At 48.5% G+C, this 18,834-nt stretch overlaps 1 protein-coding gene and 1 long non-coding RNA gene across 2 annotated transcripts in view; one reads left to right on the top strand and one right to left on the bottom strand.

The window, feature by feature from the left end:
• Positions 1–16,214, bottom strand: part of LOC146007474 (uncharacterized) — a 34,002-nt gene extending 17,788 nt beyond the window's left edge. The window contains exon 1 of the mRNA XM_083145849.1: positions 16,087–16,214. The gene's annotated coding sequence lies outside the window, so the exon portion shown is untranslated. The remainder of the gene's footprint in view (positions 1–16,086) is intronic.
• Positions 16,215–16,394: 180 nt separating this feature from the next.
• The window catches only part of LOC146010238 (uncharacterized), a 53,718-nt gene continuing 51,278 nt past the window's right edge, over positions 16,395–18,834 (top strand). The window contains exon 1 of the long non-coding RNA XR_014444754.1: positions 16,395–16,995. This is a non-coding gene — a long non-coding RNA (uncharacterized LOC146010238). The remainder of the gene's footprint in view (positions 16,996–18,834) is intronic.

The raw sequence follows: 18,834 nt of genomic DNA, 5'->3' as shown, positions 1-18,834 counted from the left end.
GGACACAATACTCTTAATTTTCCTAAAGTATTCATCCTTTATAAAGACAGGGGCGTGTTGAACAATGTACAGAAACATAGGCAGTATAGCCATCTTGACCAGGTTCACCCGGCCAATTTGTGAAATCTGGAGCCGTGCCCAGCTTCTGCACTTTATTCTGAGATCACTGATAAAAGGGATGAGGTTATCGGAAATAAAGTCAGCTGAGTTGCTTGCAACCACTATTCCCAGGTATCTAAATTTCTCCCCCAGCTTAAGCTGTACATCTAACATTGGCCTTGACACTGCTTTTTCCCCTAACCACATAAAGTTAGATTTTCCCCAGTTCATAGTAAGCCCAGAGTATCCCCCATAGTCCTGAATTAAATTTATCACCCCCGGCAGATCTCCAGGGTCCGCCAACCCCACCAAAAGATCGTCCGCATATAACGAAACTAAGTTCCTACAGGGCCCATCTCCCCCATTCCCACCCCCCAGGGCCGCCCGAAGGGCGCAAGCCAGGGGCTCCACCACTACTGCAAACAGCAGAGGGGATAGAGGACACCCCTGGCGCGTACCTCTGGAGAGAGAGAAGAGGGGAGATGTATACCCATTAATGGACACTCTAGCTTTAGGATCCTGATAAAGCAATGATATCCGTTTAATAAACCTTTCCCCAAACCCCAGCGCCCGCAACACCCCCCACAGAAACGGCCATTCAACTGAGTCGAACGCCTTGTTCGCATCAAAAGACGCGAGCAAGGCGTCCGACCCCCCCAGCTCCACACCCTGAAGATAAGTATATGCCCTTTTAAGATTAATCATAGTGGATTTACCCACCATAAACCCAGTCTGATCCGGGTGGACCACCTGATGTATTACTGTCTGAAGTCTGGTTGCCAAAATCTTGGCATATATCTTCGCATCTGCCGTTATTAACGATATAGGCCTGTATGAGTCCACCCGGTTAGGGTTTTTCCCACTTTTAGGGATCATAATAATTGCTGCCTCAGTCATTGACTGGGGAATACTTTCCTCATCTTCCATCTGTTGAAATACTTTCAGGAGGCGCGGACCTAGGTTATTTATAAACTTTTGATACACCTCCCCGGGGAGACCATCCAGGCCGGGGGCTTTACCCCCTGGGAAAGAATTAACCGCCAGCTTGACCTCCTCTAGTAGCAGAGGTGCCTCCAGAATATCCCTTGAGGCAGGCTCCAAGCTGGGAAGGACTATACGAGCCAGGAATCCCTCAATTTCCCCGATGTTCCGCTTAAGTTTGGACCTATAAACCTCCTCCAAATGTGTAGAAAAAAGCTCCGTAATATCAGGGGTCTTGATTATTTTATCACCATTATTTAATTCAATCATGGAAATAGTATTATGGGGATTCTCCTGCTTCATTAAATGGGCCAGGAATTTCCCAGTACGGTCAGAGTTTGCATACCACTTATGTGCCCCAAACCCCAACCTACGACACGTCACCTCTTGAAGATGCTCTACCCATTCTTTCTGGGCCAAAAGCCACTCAGACCTGGCAACATCTGTTTTCGCCTGCAAAAATACATTCTCACGATTGATCATTTTGGCCTCTAGTTCTTTTGCCAATTTACGATTTGATGTTTTTAAAAAGGCTATTTTTTTAATCACAACCCCTCTCAAATAGGCCTTAAAGGCATCCCAGACACAATTATTAGAGGCGGACCCGTCATTTCCCTCAAAGTACTCCTCAATTAAGGTTTCGATCCCACCCAGGTCACCCATTTGCTCGAGCCAGTAGGCCTGTAATTTCCAGTACTTAAACCCTATCGGGGTCTCTAAATCCAAATCCATTATCACCAGGGAGTGGTCGGATATCCCACGAGCTCTATAATCAACATGCCTGATTTTAGTGAGGGCTTTATCTGACACTAGAATCAGATCAATCCGAGAGAACGATCTGTGGGAGGGGGAATAGCACGAGAACTGCTGGGCCTCAGGATTCCTCATCCGCCAGGGATCCTTCCACCCTATTTCCTCGATGAACTCAAAGAACCTGTTGCCCTCTCTATCTATGTCCTTATCGGACCTATTCCATCTATCCAACCGAGGTTGGAGGACCTTGTTAAAGTCCCCCAAGCAAATCACTAAATTTTCTGGGAAGGAAGTCGCAAATTCCACCGCCATTCTTACCACGTCGTAGGAGAATGGGGGTGGAATGTACACAGTCAAGATACAGAACCGCACATGCTCAATAGCACACTCCAAAAATATAAATCTTCCCCCCTGATCGATCTTAACACATCCTACTTCAAATACCACAGTTTTTTTAATGAGGATCGCTACCCCACGGGAGGAAGAGGAAAAGGGGGCCTGAAAGATATGTCCAATCCATGGACGTTTTATGGATCCCGCCCGTTCCTTCGTCAAGTGGGTCTCTTGTAAACATATTATGTCAGCCTCTAGGCCCTTACACTGCTTCATCACTAGAGCTCTTTTAATCTTACAGTTCAGGCCTCTGACATTCCAGGTCAAAAATTTAACCATTTAGAACACATCAAACGTAGCAAGCCACAATTTACCATTATCCGATCCTCTACAGCTGGAACCCGTTACCCCACTAGGCCCGGCCCACAGTACCTGGCACCATGAGACCCACTTAACGGAGGGTTTGTTCTTAAAGATGCTATGACAAAAAACATTATAAGGAAACAAAAAACACATACACAGACACAAACACACAAAGATCCCCCCCATCCCCCCCCCACCTCCCTGTATACCCTGCCCCCCTGGTATACCTAAATCCCCACTCCCCATCCACACCATATCCCAACCCTACCACAGATACATACGCCCCAGGGGCAATTTACTAATGACCACCAAAGAAGCCCGCCTCCCCCCCTTAACACCCCACTCCACAGCACTCAGGATTTATATATAACGGCGGGCGAGAGCTATCGAAAAAGCAAAAAAAAAAAAAAAAAGAATGAGTAACAGTAATACTAATAGCTCTCTACCGCACTTCAGTTTCCCTGTTTCTATTTCACAGGAAACGCTCCTCAGAAATATTTAATCAAGGCATAATTCGAGGCGCCCATACGGAATGTACTCAGGACCTAACGCTCTCTGCCAGGATGCCACACCCACATTCCGCAGAGCCCTCTATACAGTCTAGGCACAGACTTATCTAACAGAGTATATAGCAAAAACAATATAATTACATCAAGAAACTGAAAACATATTATCAGCTTGCTAGGACCTGTTTCCTTCCAGGATAGGTGACATCAAGCCACCTAGCCGCCTCCCCGGGAGTGAAAAAAATTTTCGTAGCCCCGTCCGCCAAAACTCTCAATTTGGACGGATAGAGCATAGAATATTTCAATTCCAACTCCCTCAGACGAATTTTAACATCCCTAAATTTAGCCCGGTCCTTCTGAATTTCTAAAGGAAAATCTGGGAAGGCGGCAATCCTACTGCCATTATATACAAAGTCCTCCTTGTCCCTGGACAGCCTTAGGACCGTATCCCAGTCTTTGAAATTTAAAAATTTGGCAATTAGAGTCCGATGTGGACCTCCCGGAGGGGGGGCCCGCCCGGGGACCCGATGGGCCCTCTCGATAGCAAACTGGGCTGAAAAAACCTTGTCCCCAAATATCTGTAACAGCCAGTCTGTCAGGAATTTCTCTGGAGCTGCACCCTCAGCCCTCTCTTCAAACCCCAGGAATCGAATATTGTTCCGTCGAAGACGGCCTTCCATGTCCGACATTTTATATCGTATTTCAGAGATTTGGCCACACATCGATTTAACCTGGGATTGTAATGGGCCAACCAGATCCTCTACAACTGAGATTCTGGTCTCAGCCTCAGTTACTCTCTCCCGCAGTAGTTGAGCATCGTTCCTCAGCAAGGAGATATCAGACTGGACCTTGCTAATCTGTTCACCCAGGCGAGTCTCACATGTATTAATTGCCTCGAGCACTTGTTGCAACGTAACTTCAGGGACCACCGGAATTTTGCACTCTTTGGTGGGGGTAGATAATGGAGTGCTAGACTGCGACTGAGAACTGTTCCCCGCCTGAGAGCGAGCATATTTCTCCAGCCTTGCTGCAGCGGCTGTCTGGCCCGTTTTCCCCATTTTTACCCTTAATTCAAGCACTTGACGTTCTCTCACAGGTGCCCGGACCACCCCACTGGAACAGTCCGGATGGTACTTAAATACACTTAAGTTTTGCAAGGGAAAAGTCCCGACTGGGATAGGGGTATACCCCCTTTTTTCCCGGCTATCAGACTAAGTTCAGGTAAAATATAGCACTTGTTCAGTCACTTGACGTTCTCTCACAGATACCCGGACCCCCCCACTGGAACAGTCCGGATGGTACTTTAATACACTTAAATTTTGCAGAGGTAAAGTCCCGACTGGAATAGGGGTATGCCCCCCTTTTTTCACGGCTATCAAACTGAGTTCAGGTACAATATAGCACTTCACACTTTTACCCCCTTTCTCCGATTGTTATTATGGGGGTACCTGAACCTGGACCGCCCCGCTATCTGCTCCGGCCAGAGGCCACTTCAGACAGAAAAAAAAAAAAAAAAACCCCACCGGCTCTGATCCACCGTCAACCCCTAGTCCACGCAACAGTCCACAATGTGCTCCAACCCCGCTCCCAGCCAAACTGATACTAGGCTGGCAATATAGGGCCCTAGAGATAAATATAAGCCCAGAGTACCTCCAGATACGACAATAGAGGTCGCCGCTGTTCTTGGACGGAGAAGTCTTACTCACTGCTTCCTCCGAGCTCCTTCTGGAGTAATAGTGCGGCGTACCGGAGGTGCCTTGCTGAAGACAATAGACCCCGGAGTCTGCGCCTCTCACCCGCAGGCTCCCGGCGTCCCTGGACAGGCAGAGGGGGCAGCCCTCATCCACTGCGTCTCACACCCGCAGGCAGCCGCTGGGCACCCCACTCGCGCCCCTCGGTCTCCGGTCACCAGAGAACTCCCTTTCAGGCAGCGCTTCAACCACGGTACCAAGGCCCCCTGCTTCGCGTCACCGCGCGTCACAGCGCCGGGCGCCCACTCACACCAGGCGTCACAGTCCCTCCGACCAGCGAACAGGAGGCAGGAAAACAAGCGGGGGGAGACAGCCCACCGGAGCCCGGACCAGAGCCCTCTCCTTCACGCACGGTGAGGTAGAATTTCGCCGGGGAATACGATATTTTCAAGCCTTGCAGGCAACGATTTCAAACACTAAAACGGAGCGGTCTCCATACACGTGGAGTGGTGTGCCAGGAGGAGGACGGGCGCGCGCTCTCACTCACGTCCTGCCGTGGTCACGCCCCGATGCTTCTTCTTTAGACTTTTTTACATTTTATATTTTCCTTTATTTCTTATAAGAGACATATAAATTACAATGATTTTATTTTACTATGTAATAACCACCATTACATTTTCTCACCAACCAATAATCACCAATTAATTATTATGCACAAGTAACACACACTGTATGCCAAAAAAAAGGAATGATTAATTGATCATTCTGTTACACACAGATTAATTTACCACAGTGGGGTGTATTCACTGTTGGTCGTTAGGTCCATTCTGTCTAAAACAGCATATTTTACGCCTGAAAAAAAATTCTAGATGAATTGTAGTATTCACTATCATTTTTTCTAGACAGTCTAAACCATTTCACCTGTCAACTCTTTTCGTTTGCCTCGCCTGTCTAAATGAGTCATTTAGACTTTTTGTTTCACTTTGTCTAAACTCAGCCATGTTAATCTGATTTAGCCTATTCAGTGTCTGATTGTCTAAATGGATTCTACAGTTTTCAGGCAGGCTTTAGACAAAGTGAACTAGACAATTTCTTCTGTCGGGACTGCTCTACAAAACATAAACTATTAGTTTATTTATGTAGTTTTTTAAATGAATCAATGTAATTTATTGTCATTTTGCTTATAAATAAATTGTGTATGTTTATTATTGCCTATATGAATATATTTAGATTTTTTTTTTCATTTTTTTTACTCTCTCCATGTAGCAGTGTTTAAGAACCAGCACCAGGCCCAACCAGCCAGCAGGGTAATGCCATAGCCGGGGGACACTTATTATATAAGGTCCCGCGGCCGAAGCATTAAACTACTGACCAGTCAGCCTGGGCAGGGGTCCTGGAGAAGTGGGGACCCCCCCCAATGAAGGCGTCCTCCCTCCAGAACTTACTTGCCCAGGCTGAAGCCTGGGGCTGTCCCCTGGGCTTTGGGCACCGGGCTGATGAGGGTGTAAAAATAGAAAGAACCATTGGGTTCTGCTGTGGAACTATGGGTCCTAGCAAGCCTGGTCCGCATACTGGGACTTGGAGAACCACAAGTCCCAGCATGCGGCTTGCTGGGACTCTTAGTTCCACAGCAGAACCAATAGTTAAATAAAAACACAAAGACACCTGAAAAATAAAACTTTAATGCACACAGAGCCCATTCATGTAAATACTTACCTATCTTGATAGTAGTTCGGTCCCCTCGTCCAGTAGAAATCCAGTATGGGTACCTGTAGAGGGAAACCATACTCACCCGGGTCCTCAAGTCCTCTTCATTCCAAATTAGGCATCCACGGAACTTTGCAAAATAAAATAAAGCGGAATAAAATTTTAAAAAGCAGGAGGGTGAAGGTGGGAAGCAGCAGGGGGGTGAAGGTTGGCAACAGGGGGTGAAGGTTGGCAGCAGCAGGGGAGCTGAAGGTGGGTGCTGGTGGGCAGCAAGAGGGTGCAGGGGGGCAGCAGAAGGATGCAGGGGGGTGAAGGAGGGCAGCAGGGGGGTGAAGGAGGGCAGCATGAAGGTGGATGCAGGGGGGGCAGAAGGTGGATGCAGGGGGGGGCAGAAGGTGGACGCAGGGGGTGGCAGTTGGGCAGAAGGGGGTGGCAGGTGGGCAGCAGGAGGGTGCTGGTGGTTGAAATCAGCAGGAGGGTGCAGGTGGGCAGTGGGGGGTTGCAGGGGGGGTGGAGGGCATCAGGAGCATGCAGGGTGGCAGCAGGGGAATGTAGGAGGGCCAGGAGGAGATACATGGGGAGGGGGGGGCATCCATGTTGGCTGCACGTCAGGTGCGCTGGTGGCTATCAGTGGCAACAGACCAAGGTGGGGGTCACCTTGCTGGGCCAGCTGCATCAGGCAGGAGGTGTGGGCGCTGCGGCTATCAGCGAAGGGGGGGTGAAATTGCCAAGAGGGGGTGAAATTGCTTGTTGCCAGGAGGCAACACACACTATATATATATATATATATATATATATATATATATATATATATATATATATATATATACAGAAGCAGTATGATGGCACTCAGAGGATTTTTCACGAGATACACAGGACACTGGAAGTGTAGCAACGTTTCGGTTTTATTAACCTTTTTCAAGCTCCGAAACGTTGCCACACTTCCAGTGTCCTGTGTATCTCGTGAAAAATCCTCTGAGTGCCATCATACTGCTTCTGTATATACTACGTGTACCACACACGCTGAGAGGCACCAGGGGTGATACCATTGGAGATCATAAAGAGTGCCGACCCCGACACATATATATATATATTTATTTATTACTGCTGCTGCTTAAATAACATTTTTGAGGGGGTAGAGGGGTGAGCTGTCCCCGGGTGCTGGGAGGAGGGGGGTGTCTGCAGCTTATGAGGGGAGGTGGGGGTACCTGTCAGCCTGAAGTCGGAGGGGATGATGTGCGCCCCGCCGCCGCTGTCCCCGGGTGCTGGGAGGAGGGGGGTGTCTGCAGCTGCTGAGGGGAGGAGGGGGTACCGGTCAGCCTGAGGTCGGAGCCAGAGGAGATGATGTGCGCTGCCGCCGCTGCTGTACCTCCCCCCGCAGCCGCGAAGTTCCTGCGGCGAATAGACAGTCAGTGTTGGAGGTCCCTCCGGCGCATGGGAACTAGTACTAGTTCCCATGCGCCGGAGGGACCCCCGATGCTGACTGGAACTTCGCGGCTGCGGGGGGAGGTACAGCAGCGGCGGCAGTGCACATCATCTCCTCTGGCTCCGACCTCAGGCTGACCGGTACCCCCTCCTCCCCTCAGCAGCTGCAGACACCCCCCTCCTCCCAGCACCCGGGGACAGCGGCGTCGGGGCGCACATCATCCCCTCCGACTTCAGGCTGACAGGTACCCCCACCTCCCCTCATAAGCTGCAGACACCCCCCTCCTCCCAGCACCCGGGGACAGCAGCGGCAGGGCGCACATCATCCCCTCCAGCTCCGACCGGTACCCCCCCTCCTCCTGCAGCACCTGGGGACAGCTTCCCCAGCGCTGCACGCTGTGGACCCGCTGCGGGTGCCTGGACCCGCAGCGGGACCATTTACACCGGAGTTAGGACAAAACAACAAAAGTTTTAACTCCTCAACTAGAGCACTGCAACAGCACCTGACAGCGCCTCTCCTGCAGGCGAATAGGACATGCCCCCTTTCGCCTCACTGGTGTTTTAACGCCAGGAGGTGTTCCACCCTCAATTCACCCTGAATACACTAAATGGTGAAAGGGTGAAACACAATCCGCCTGTCTAGCTGATGTAAAAGCTAGAACAGGCGGAATTGGATGTCATAACGACGGACCCGGAATATGCCCCAGTATCATATACTAAGCAATTCCTTATTTCATCACACATTTGAGATGTTTTTTTGTATTTCCTCACTTCCACGTTAAGTATTTTCACCAAGGTTTATCACATGTTTTTATTTCTTTCTGACAAAAAGCATCAAAAATTAATAAATAACACGAAATTAATATAATATAAAGGGGTTTAACGATAAAAAACAACTAAAATTGGATATTATGATATAAAATTAATATTAATGATAGTACTAACATCTGATCCATTAAATGAATTAAGTAATTAATGATATTACAATATTGAACTGATATTAACAATAGTATTGTCATCCGATGTTTTTCTTACTTTACCTATGTTCAGAATATTTGTAAATTATTCACTTCAGTTACCTATAAGAATATCAGGTGACAACCAAAAAATTTGTAAATGAAGAATCATTAAGAATCCAGGCTGAAAATTAATACACTGTGACATCTAAATAGGAGATCTCACACATGCAAAATGAATATCTAATACCCTTAAATGCATACCCAATTATGATCTATGCTTGAGGCAGGGCTGGGGCATCACAAAATCAGGAGAGGAATTACTTCCTGATTTCCGTGATGGACCACTTTGATAGGACATCGCAGAGCATGTGACCAAATAGATGATGTCACACAAATAAGAACAACCAATGAACTCGCAGAATAAGCGAGAGGTGGGACATCAGCCCGATCTGACTGATAAGTGGTTAGTGAGCAGTGACTCACAATACCACGTGATCATGTGACAGTATCAGGTGGTCTGGGCATCTGATGTCACAACTACTAATGATGGAACTTCCCCAGGATCAGCATGGCAGCATGCGGATTGGTCCTAAGATACCACATGATGTAAAAATAGGATTTTCATTGGTGGACCATAAATGAATAAAGGTCTCTCAATAAGTACAATCAGGTTGGCCTTGAGAAAGCTGTTTTATTCAGTGAACACACATGTAGGAATGGATTGTAGTACTGTAATATGTGTTAGCATGATTTAACCCACTGTAGAGATCAGTTAGGAGGCGATACTGCATACCCATTAAGGGTGCAGGTAGTTTGTGGAGATTGCTAGGCAGCAGTGTAATAGGAAATAGACTGCACCTATACTGTCAGGTTAACTGCCCAGATTAATTTACTGAGCAATTCATTACTATATTAACCTGAACCAGATTCTATTATACTGATGTGAAAGTTTTGTTGCTAGATAAGAACCACCAGGTGGCAGCCAAATATTGTTGGATTGTTGTTAATTTATATAAATAAATCCACAGCAAAATTGATTACCTATCTAGGAATTTACAAAGCTGCCCAGCCTCCCAGAACAAGTGGGAGACTGAGCCCCAACAAAGGGGAAACCAGAGCGATACTGCTAAAATATCCTAGTGTGTCGGCACTCAGTGTGTCGACTCTGGGAAACCAGAGCAATACTGGTAAAATATCCCATTGTGTTGTCTCAAGCACAAACTTTTATTTCAATAAGTGGGAGACTGAGCCCCAAAAAAAGGGGAAACCAGAGCGATACTGTTAAAATATTCCAGTGTGTCGGCTCTCAGTGTGTCGACTCTGGGAAACCAGAGCAATACTGGTAAAATATCCCAGTGTGTCGGCTCAAGCACAAACTTTTATTTCAAGTTTGGAAAGGTGTCCATCAATAAATCCTTCTGTAATCTCCCTTACTTAAAAGCCACCATATATACAAGCCAATTAAGGCTACAAATAATAACTGTAACTCTATAGAGGTTGTGCTATAATTGACACAATATTTTTCAGTACTACATTGTTGTGGTTTTAAATACACCTCTTTACTCATTTCAAGCACTATACATGTGTGTATGTTATATGTTTCTCGTGTGTGTCCGTGATTTGAACTTCTTTATTTCACTGCTATTTCCCTCAGAATATTAAAAGGGAATTTGAGAATAAATTTATTAAAAGTTAAGTTTTATTGAAAATGTAATAATGTGCGTCCCATAGAACAGTCCCTCTTTTCTTCTTTGCATAAAATGTTTAGCTTATGACGGTACTTGTGAGTTATCTGGACGCCCGATTTTTTGATTGTATGCCTTAAGTTAAGGCATACAATCAGATGCGATGCGATGCGATATCGCATCGCATCGCATGCGACCATCGGATGCGATGACCCGATTTTTCCATAGGAATCAATGTTAAAATGATTCCTATGGAAAAAGGGGTCCTTTTCATACCCCTACTATCCAAGTGGGCATGGAGTTGGATATAAACCTGTGGCGAGCGTAGCGAGCCACCGAGCCCGAAGCGTGGCGAGCGAAGCGAGCCCCGCGAGGGGACGGTATTCCGTGTCCCCTCGCGGGGCTCGCTACGCTCGCCACGCTTCGGGCTCGGTGGCTCGCTACGCTCGCCACAGGTTTATATCCAACTCCATGCCCACTTGGATAGTAGGGGTATGAAAAGGACCCCTTTTTCCCATTGAATTCCATGTTAAAATGGACTCAGTCCATTTTAACATTGATTCCTATGGAAAAATCGGGTCATCGCATCGCATCGCATCGCATCGCATCCGATGGTCGCATGCGATGCGATGTGCCCGATCCGACCCGATTTTGAAATCGGGCGTCCGGATAACTCACAAGTACCCTTATGACTGTTGGGTACAGCACCCCCCAAAATTTCATTGAAAAATAGGGGTTCAATTTTCAATCGTAGGAGAAAATAAGTGCAATCAGTGTGCAGGCCTGCTCCTAGCCACTTAAATGTGGCAATCCGATATCAGGCATGAGAAGATTCCTGTTACATATATCGCATATCACATTAAGCAAACATTTTTCAACCAATGGTTCTCAAGTGTGCATCAGAGATGCCCGACAGGTGCACAGCCATTAGTTTAACTTATAATTTTGTGCCCGGGCAGTGCTGGGTGCTATGACGCTGGCCATGACCTGTGCGTCATGGTGGTGTGACATCATAGGTCTTGCTTGCCATGGTTCTGCTCCATGGGGGACTGTTCCAATGTGTGCAATTTTTTTAATCTTGTTTGGAGTGCATAACAATCACTGCATTGGACCATTGGACGAGCACATATATCACAACTGCTGGGAGCTTAATCAATGCCCACTGATCCCCAAATACACACTAAGGCCCTAATTCAGGTTGGTTTGCAGGTGTCACATGTGCGGAGAGAGTTACATGTTGGGGATTTATTGTGCAGGGTAAATACTGGCTGCATTATTTTTACACTGCAATATAGATATCAGTTTGATTACACCTCACATAAATCTAACTCTCTCTGCACATGTTACATCTGCCCCACCTGCAGTCTGTGATATCATGTGACTCCCCTGCTCCAGGCCCCTTCCCTCCCCTCACAGTGCAAACCCCTCAACAAGCGTCATACACAGCCACAGACCCCCACCATCAAAAACGGTTCCGAATTTGAGATCTTAGTCAGTACTGCTGTGTTATATTGTAGCAGTGTGATATAGGGAAGTACGGGTTACTGTAACAACCATGTCAGGATGTCACATGAAGCAGCTACAACATCACCACAAGCTTCCTGTGTACGTCTCACCAACACCCCCTCCCCCCCTTGGGAATCCTGTGGAACTATGGCCCTTATTCTGGTTTACTCGCAAAAGAAAATTTCTTCTCAAATGGACAAAACCATGCTGCACTGCAAGGGGGGGGGGCAGATGTAACATGTGTAGAGAGTATTAGATTTGGGTGAGTTATTTTGTTTCTGTGCAGGGAAAATACTGATTGTTTTATTTTTACACTGCAATATAGATCTCACTTTGAAGTAACCCCTCCAAATCTAATTCTCTCTGCACATTTTACATCCGCCCCTGCAGTGCACATGGTTTTGTCCAATTAAGTAGGAATTTGCCTTTGCGAGTTGAAAGAGAGATAAACGACCTTCAACTGTATTCAGATATCACAGGCCCAAATGCTGACATGTCAGGAGCACATTAGAAAAATGCTCTAACTTTTATTGGCATTTCCTCATGTTTATACCATAAGATACAGGCATCTCCTCCCTTCAGGGGAGGGGGTATTAGAGAAAAAACCTACTGTACATATTTAAATACTAGGTGATTCATCGCGCCCTACGGGCGCTCTTCACACCGTCGTAAGGGGCTGCGCCCCCTTAATTTGTGAACGTTTGTATTGTGAGTAATATGGTTAGAATTATATGAAAGATGCCTGTATTGCAACTTCAGTTATAGGTGAAATGTGTTAAATAGAGAGCATATGATGTGGAAGGGGGTGTGTATTGTTTTGTTTAATTAAAAAGCGGTTACAGAGAAAGATGTACATTGATAGTGTGGATGGTACAGTGACATTTGTGGGTGTGGGGGGGGGGCTGTGTGTGCATGTTGTTTAGGTGTGTGTGTGCAATAGTATAGTAGGGTGTTTCTGAGTCAGCGGCTCCCCACTGGCGGAGGTCACGACACAGGAAAACAGGAGGCTGGGTAGTGATAGGGGTGTGTGGGAATAAGGGGGACTAAAGAGGAGGGTGGGAGATACCGTGCAGCTTCTGCCAGTGGGTGAGGGTCCAGCGTGGCAGCACAGGAGTACAGGATGGTGGCCCTTAGTCAGTGTCTCCTCCTACTGGGTGGGAGTTCGGGTGCATGAGAGCAGGAGGCTGGGCTATGAGGCATGATAGGGGCATGTGGGCCAAACAGCGTCAGCGACTCCCCAGTGGTGGAAGTTACGGTTCAGGAGAGCAGGAAGCTGGGTAGTAATAGGGGTGTGTGAGTATACAGGGGACTTAAGAGGGGCTTAGGGGTGCCGTGAATTGCGGGAGGGGCGCGGGGGGTGCCATGAATCAAGGGAGGGAGGGGGCGCAGGTGTCGGCGAATCGCGTGAGAGGGCGGGGGTCTGCAAAGCGTGGGAGGGGGCGTGAATCGCGGGAGGGGGGGTTGCGAATCGCGGGAGGGGGGTGCGCGAATTGCGGGAGGGGGGGGGCACAGGGCGCGATGAATCACCTAGTTGGTTATATATTCTTGTAGAAGGATGGTAGGATGTTGCTGTCATTCAGAATGCATTTACATAAACAGTAATAGTAGCAGTAAAAGGACTTAAAACGGAATCGGTACATCTGTCAGAATGAACTTAGGTCTACAGTCATTAGGTCGACCCCATTAGTTCGACTGGCAGGAAGGTCGATCTGATTTAAGGTCGACATGACTTAAGGTCAAATTTGCATAAAGGTCGACATGGGGAAGGTCGACATGGGTTTTTCACTTTTTATCCGAATGTCGACACAGTTGACATGGACACAGTTGGCAATGAGAATCGGACCCTCGCTTCGCTCGCGATGCATCGGGCACGGTGGCTCGCTTCGCTCGCCACAGCTTTAATAACCTCCTCCACGCCCTAGTGGATGGTAGGGCATGAAATACCGCCTGTTGGCACATGTTGGCTCAAAAAACAGTGAAAAACCCCATGTCGACCTTATGACCAGTTGATCTTCCTCATGTCGACCGTTATGCAAATTCGACCTTAAGTTATGTCGACCTTGGCCTATGTCGACCTTAAGTCAGGTCGACCTTCCTGCCAGTCGACCTAGTGGGGTCCGCGAATCACGGGAGGAGGGGTCGTGGGTGGATGCCGTGAATTGCGGGAGGATGGGTCGCGGGGGGGGGTGTGGGTGCCGCGAATCGTTGGATGGGCGGGGCGCGGGGCTTGCAGTGATTCGCGGGAGGGTGGGTCGCGAGGGCGGGGGTTGCCGCAATGACAGGAGTGGGGGTCAGGGGTGGGGAATCGCGGTAGGGGGGACGTGGGGGGCACCGTGAACCACGGGAGGGGGGGCCCGGGAGGTTGGCGCGAATCGTGGGAGGGGGGGTTGCGGGGTGCCGCGAATTGCAGGAGGGGGGGGTGTCACGGGGTGGGGCCGCGAATCGCGGGAGTCACCGGGGGTGCCGCGAATTGCGGGGGGGGGGTGTTGCAAATCGCGGGAGGGGGTCGCGGGTAGCGAGTAGCAATCGCTATCTTTTTATGGAGAAGTGGAATGTGAACTTTTAAAATAAAGTGTTTTATTTTTTACATTTGGTGTAAAAAAATCAGGAATTTTATTCTGAGGAGGGGCATGCTACTTTTATTCATGTGCTGTAAGCACATGAATATATATTTAATTTTTTTTTTTTTTTTACACAGCAGCCAGCAGGGGGCGCCGGAGCCGAGCCGCTCATTACATATTCATATATTCACTGCACCCGATCGTTACGATCGGGTGTAGTGAATATAAGTCCCCCGCTGGCACCCCCGGGGAGCCCACCTAACCCCCACAAACGTTCTGGGCTAGGCAGAGAGACTTCCATCTCTCTGCCTGCCACTGTCCTCAGGCTCCCTGCGGCATACGCCGCAGGAGCTCATATTCGCCAGTCAGGGGCAGCGAACTCCTGACACGTTGAATACCAGAGCCCGCCGGCTCCGGAACGTGGCGAATGTGTAGCGAATCCTAAAAAGGATTCGCTGCACCTCGCAGGTATTCTCATTGAATACCGCCCATTGTTTAATTCCTTGTAACTTATAGTTCTTGTGATACCTTGTAATGGCGGGAATCTTCTTATTATATAACAAAGATAATCTTTACTAAGATAACCTCCATCAGAGTGAACCAGAATAAGGTTTTTTCTCACTTACACATAAAGCGTAACAGTAAAACAGGACAAAACCTGTCATTCGTAGAAACTGGTTTAATCTCGGATGTCACAATTGTTGTCCGGTTTCCAGTGTTTGGGAGCAAATGGTCGATTGTCATTTTCTCCCATCCAAGACCATGGGCGTGGATGCCGCCCCCTGTAATCTGTTGGATAATAATTGTGCAGTCTGTGCCCAGCATAAGGACCCCACAGGCAAAGTCATTATAATGGCTGGAGCCCTTTGCAGTACATATTATTGCATGCAGCAAGACAGATGGCAACGTGGATCTCACTGTGTCACTGGGCACATGATGGGCAGCCTGCCCTGTGTATTAGGAGTCACTGGGCACAGGGTGGACAGCCTGCCCTGTGTGATAACTAGCCACTGGGTACACGGTGGGCAGCCTGCCCCGTGTGGTAACTAACCACTGGGCACATGGTGGGCAGCCTGCACTGTGTGATAACTAGCCACTGGGTACACGGTGGGCAGCCTGCCCTGTGTGGTAACTAGCCACTGGGCACATGGTGGGCAGCCTGCCCTGTGTGGTAACTAACCACTGGGCACATGGTGGACAGCCTGCACTGTGTGATTACTAGCCACTGGGTACACGGTGGGCAGCCTGCCCTGTGTGGTAACTAACCACTGGGTACACGGTGGGCAGCCTGCCCTGTGTGGTAACTAGCCACTGGGCACATGGTGGGAAGCCTGCCCTGTGTGATAACTAGCCACTGGGTACACGGTGGGCAGCCTGCCCTGTGTATAAGGAGTCACCCATCTAAAGTCCCTCTAAGCATGTAAATGTAGTGTTATGTGCTGTATACTGTCCCTTATTGGCTAATGCACCTTATTATCCCCGTATAGTATATAAAAATAATACACTATAACACTCACCCGGGGTTCCTCTTTTTTTGCTGCTGCTGCCTCCTCCGAACTTTACTCTGAGTTGCTAATGCTGTCAGTGTCGGCTGTCCCTGTAACGCTGCTGCTGCAGCAGCTGCCCTGTCAGCCAATAATACGCATCTGTGCTGTTCAGGAGGTCTCCTATTCCCCCCGCGCATGCGCAGGCCATCAGCGCCGCTACCGGCAGCCATATTTGATCAGGGCACCTAAGACAATCACATCACACGTCCTTTCACCGGCTCACCAGGTGGCGGCGCTGTACCGGAATTGCGCATACTGTAAAAAGCCTTCAACAGCACATTCCTGGGTGGCTGCTGATTGCTGGCTGCACTGCATGCACCTCTTCAGCATTGCATATAGTCCTAACCTGCCCTTCCATCTATATGTCACACTATGTAGAGGGTACTTGTAGTTGGCTCTGTAAACTGAGAGGATCACAGCTTACCGAGCACCAGAGACACCGCCCATCCGAGCGTCTGCCCCCCCGCGGAACACAATTCCCCTCATTAACATGGCAAGGGGTTGTGTAATGAAAACACATCCACTTGCATGTCTCTGCAGCAGGAGAAATCATGTAATGGTCGCCTCGTCCTTACCCGCGTACCCATGGGGACACCCATAAGACACTGGGCGTTCCCATAGGCGATCCCCACCAACCAGAATGACCGCCATAGTCCATAATTTGACATTGCATGATGCGTACTTTAGTGTATAGTTGGTCACACATCTGATTCGCGCATCTCCGTGTTTATTACCTGGGGGGGGGGCTGTGACGGGATGCCGATGGCTTCTGTAGCAATAGCAACCGGTTGGAGAACGGAGCAACACTCAACACGTGTGAGCATGGTATAAGTCCGCTCTGTCTTTCCAGCTTCAGAGCCCATTACTTATACAGAACAGGTAAGGGGCATGGTGGGCTCAACATCCAATCATAAAACAATGCACGTGCAAAGAACAATGGGGGAGATTCTCTAAGCGAAAAATGCGGTAAAAACCCCGTTATCAGGGTTTTTACCGCATTTTAGGATGCTGTAAGCATCCCCCGCCGGGTTACCGCGGCTGGGGGCATCGCCAGAAAAATCTGGCGATGCCCCATAGAAGCCAATGGGCTTCTACCGCAACCCTCCGCCGACCCCCCGCCGCCCCCTCCCCCTCACCTGTGTCCGGGCAGCACAGAGCTGTGCTTCCCGGACCTGTGACCTCCTCCCTGCACTGATCCTCTTCCGGGTGCAGGGAGGAGGAGAGCCCGGCGCAGCAGCAGCAGCGCCGGGTCTGGGAGGGAGGGGGGAGCCGCCGGGACCTGCTGGGACCCGGCGACTCTCACCGCAAAGGACAGCTCTTAACGCAAGAGCTGTCCTTTGCCTTAATTATCGCATATGTTACAACATATGCGATAATTAAATATGCGATGGGCGGCGAAGGGGGGCGGAGATTCTTAGAGAATCTCCCCCAATAGGTGATAAAAACATAATATAGGGGGTTTTCCAGTAAAATGCTGAATATTGCTGACATATACGGTAACTTAAGAATTTGCACATTTCAACTAGTTTTGTTCAAGGTGTTTGTTTTTTCTGTGTCATTTCTTCAGCCTTAAGCAGTTTCTGCTATGCAAAAGCAATTTCTTAATATCTGAATTATTTTCTTATGGTACCCATACACGGTACAATTATTGCACCATAGGTTTTGCAATGCAATGAGATGAGATCTAGTACAAGTAGTATGGGCAGCACATACTGTTTGAGCTGTGCGATGAGATGTGACGGGAGCGCGCATCTCATCGCGCATAACAATTGTACCGTTTATGGGCACCTTTAGTCTGGTTCACTCACAAATTCCTTCTCAAATGGTCAAAACCATGCTGCACTGCAGGTGGGGCAGATGTAACAGGTGCAGAGAGAGTTAGATTTGGGCGGGGTTTTACTTCAAAGTGAGATCTATATTGCAGTGTAAAAATAAAGGAGCCAGTATTTACCCTGCACAGAAACAAAATGACTCACCCAAATGTGTAGTGCGTACGCTGGCATGGCTCAACGTGATTCAGGGGCCCGTATGTAGTCCACGGGGACAGTAAAGCATGAAGTCCAAAAAACAGGAAAAAAATAATGGACCTTTTTAATGTCGACATTTAGTCAAAAGTCGACCTTTTACTGTTAACTTATTAACTGTCTACCTAGACATTGTCTGTGAGTCATCTGAAATCCTGACTGCCAGGATGCTGAACATACATATGGTGGAGCAAGTTTTGGTTAGGCCAGGGGAGGGAGGGGGTTAGGTTTAGGCACTATTGGGGACTTAGGGTTAGGCTGCAGGGAGGGTTAGGCATAGGGTTGCCACCTCACTCTTCATCGATTCCTGGAGATTCCCCCACCCTCACCCTAACTCGTGCAAGTGGGTGTGTCCTTGCAAAGTGGGCGTGGCCTATTTAGCAACGTGGGCGTGTCCTCTGAATTTGGAAAAATAAATAAATAAAACGGCATGGGGTCCCCCCCACTGGCATAACCAGCACCAGGCTGAAAGAGCCAGGGCTGGTTCTAAAAAAATCAGGAAACCCCCTTTGTGTTACTTAATATTTGCAGCACCCGTTTTGGGGGATTTAGCGGCAAATATGGTTTGATAAATGGGCACCTGAGTGTTATAAGTTCCCGTAAAAAAAATGAATCTGGAATACGTTGGCTTCTGACCTCAGTGTTCGCGCGCTGATAGCCAATGCTGCTAACAATGTGATGTCATCAGCACCTA

This window comes from Crinia signifera, chromosome 6, assembly GCF_055691185.1.
Source record: "Crinia signifera chromosome 6, ASM5569118v1, whole genome shotgun sequence".
Classification (NCBI taxonomy): Eukaryota; Metazoa; Chordata; class Amphibia; order Anura; family Myobatrachidae; genus Crinia; species Crinia signifera.
Note: the sequence above shows the minus strand (reverse complement) of the source record. Positions and strands in the feature narration are given on the sequence as shown.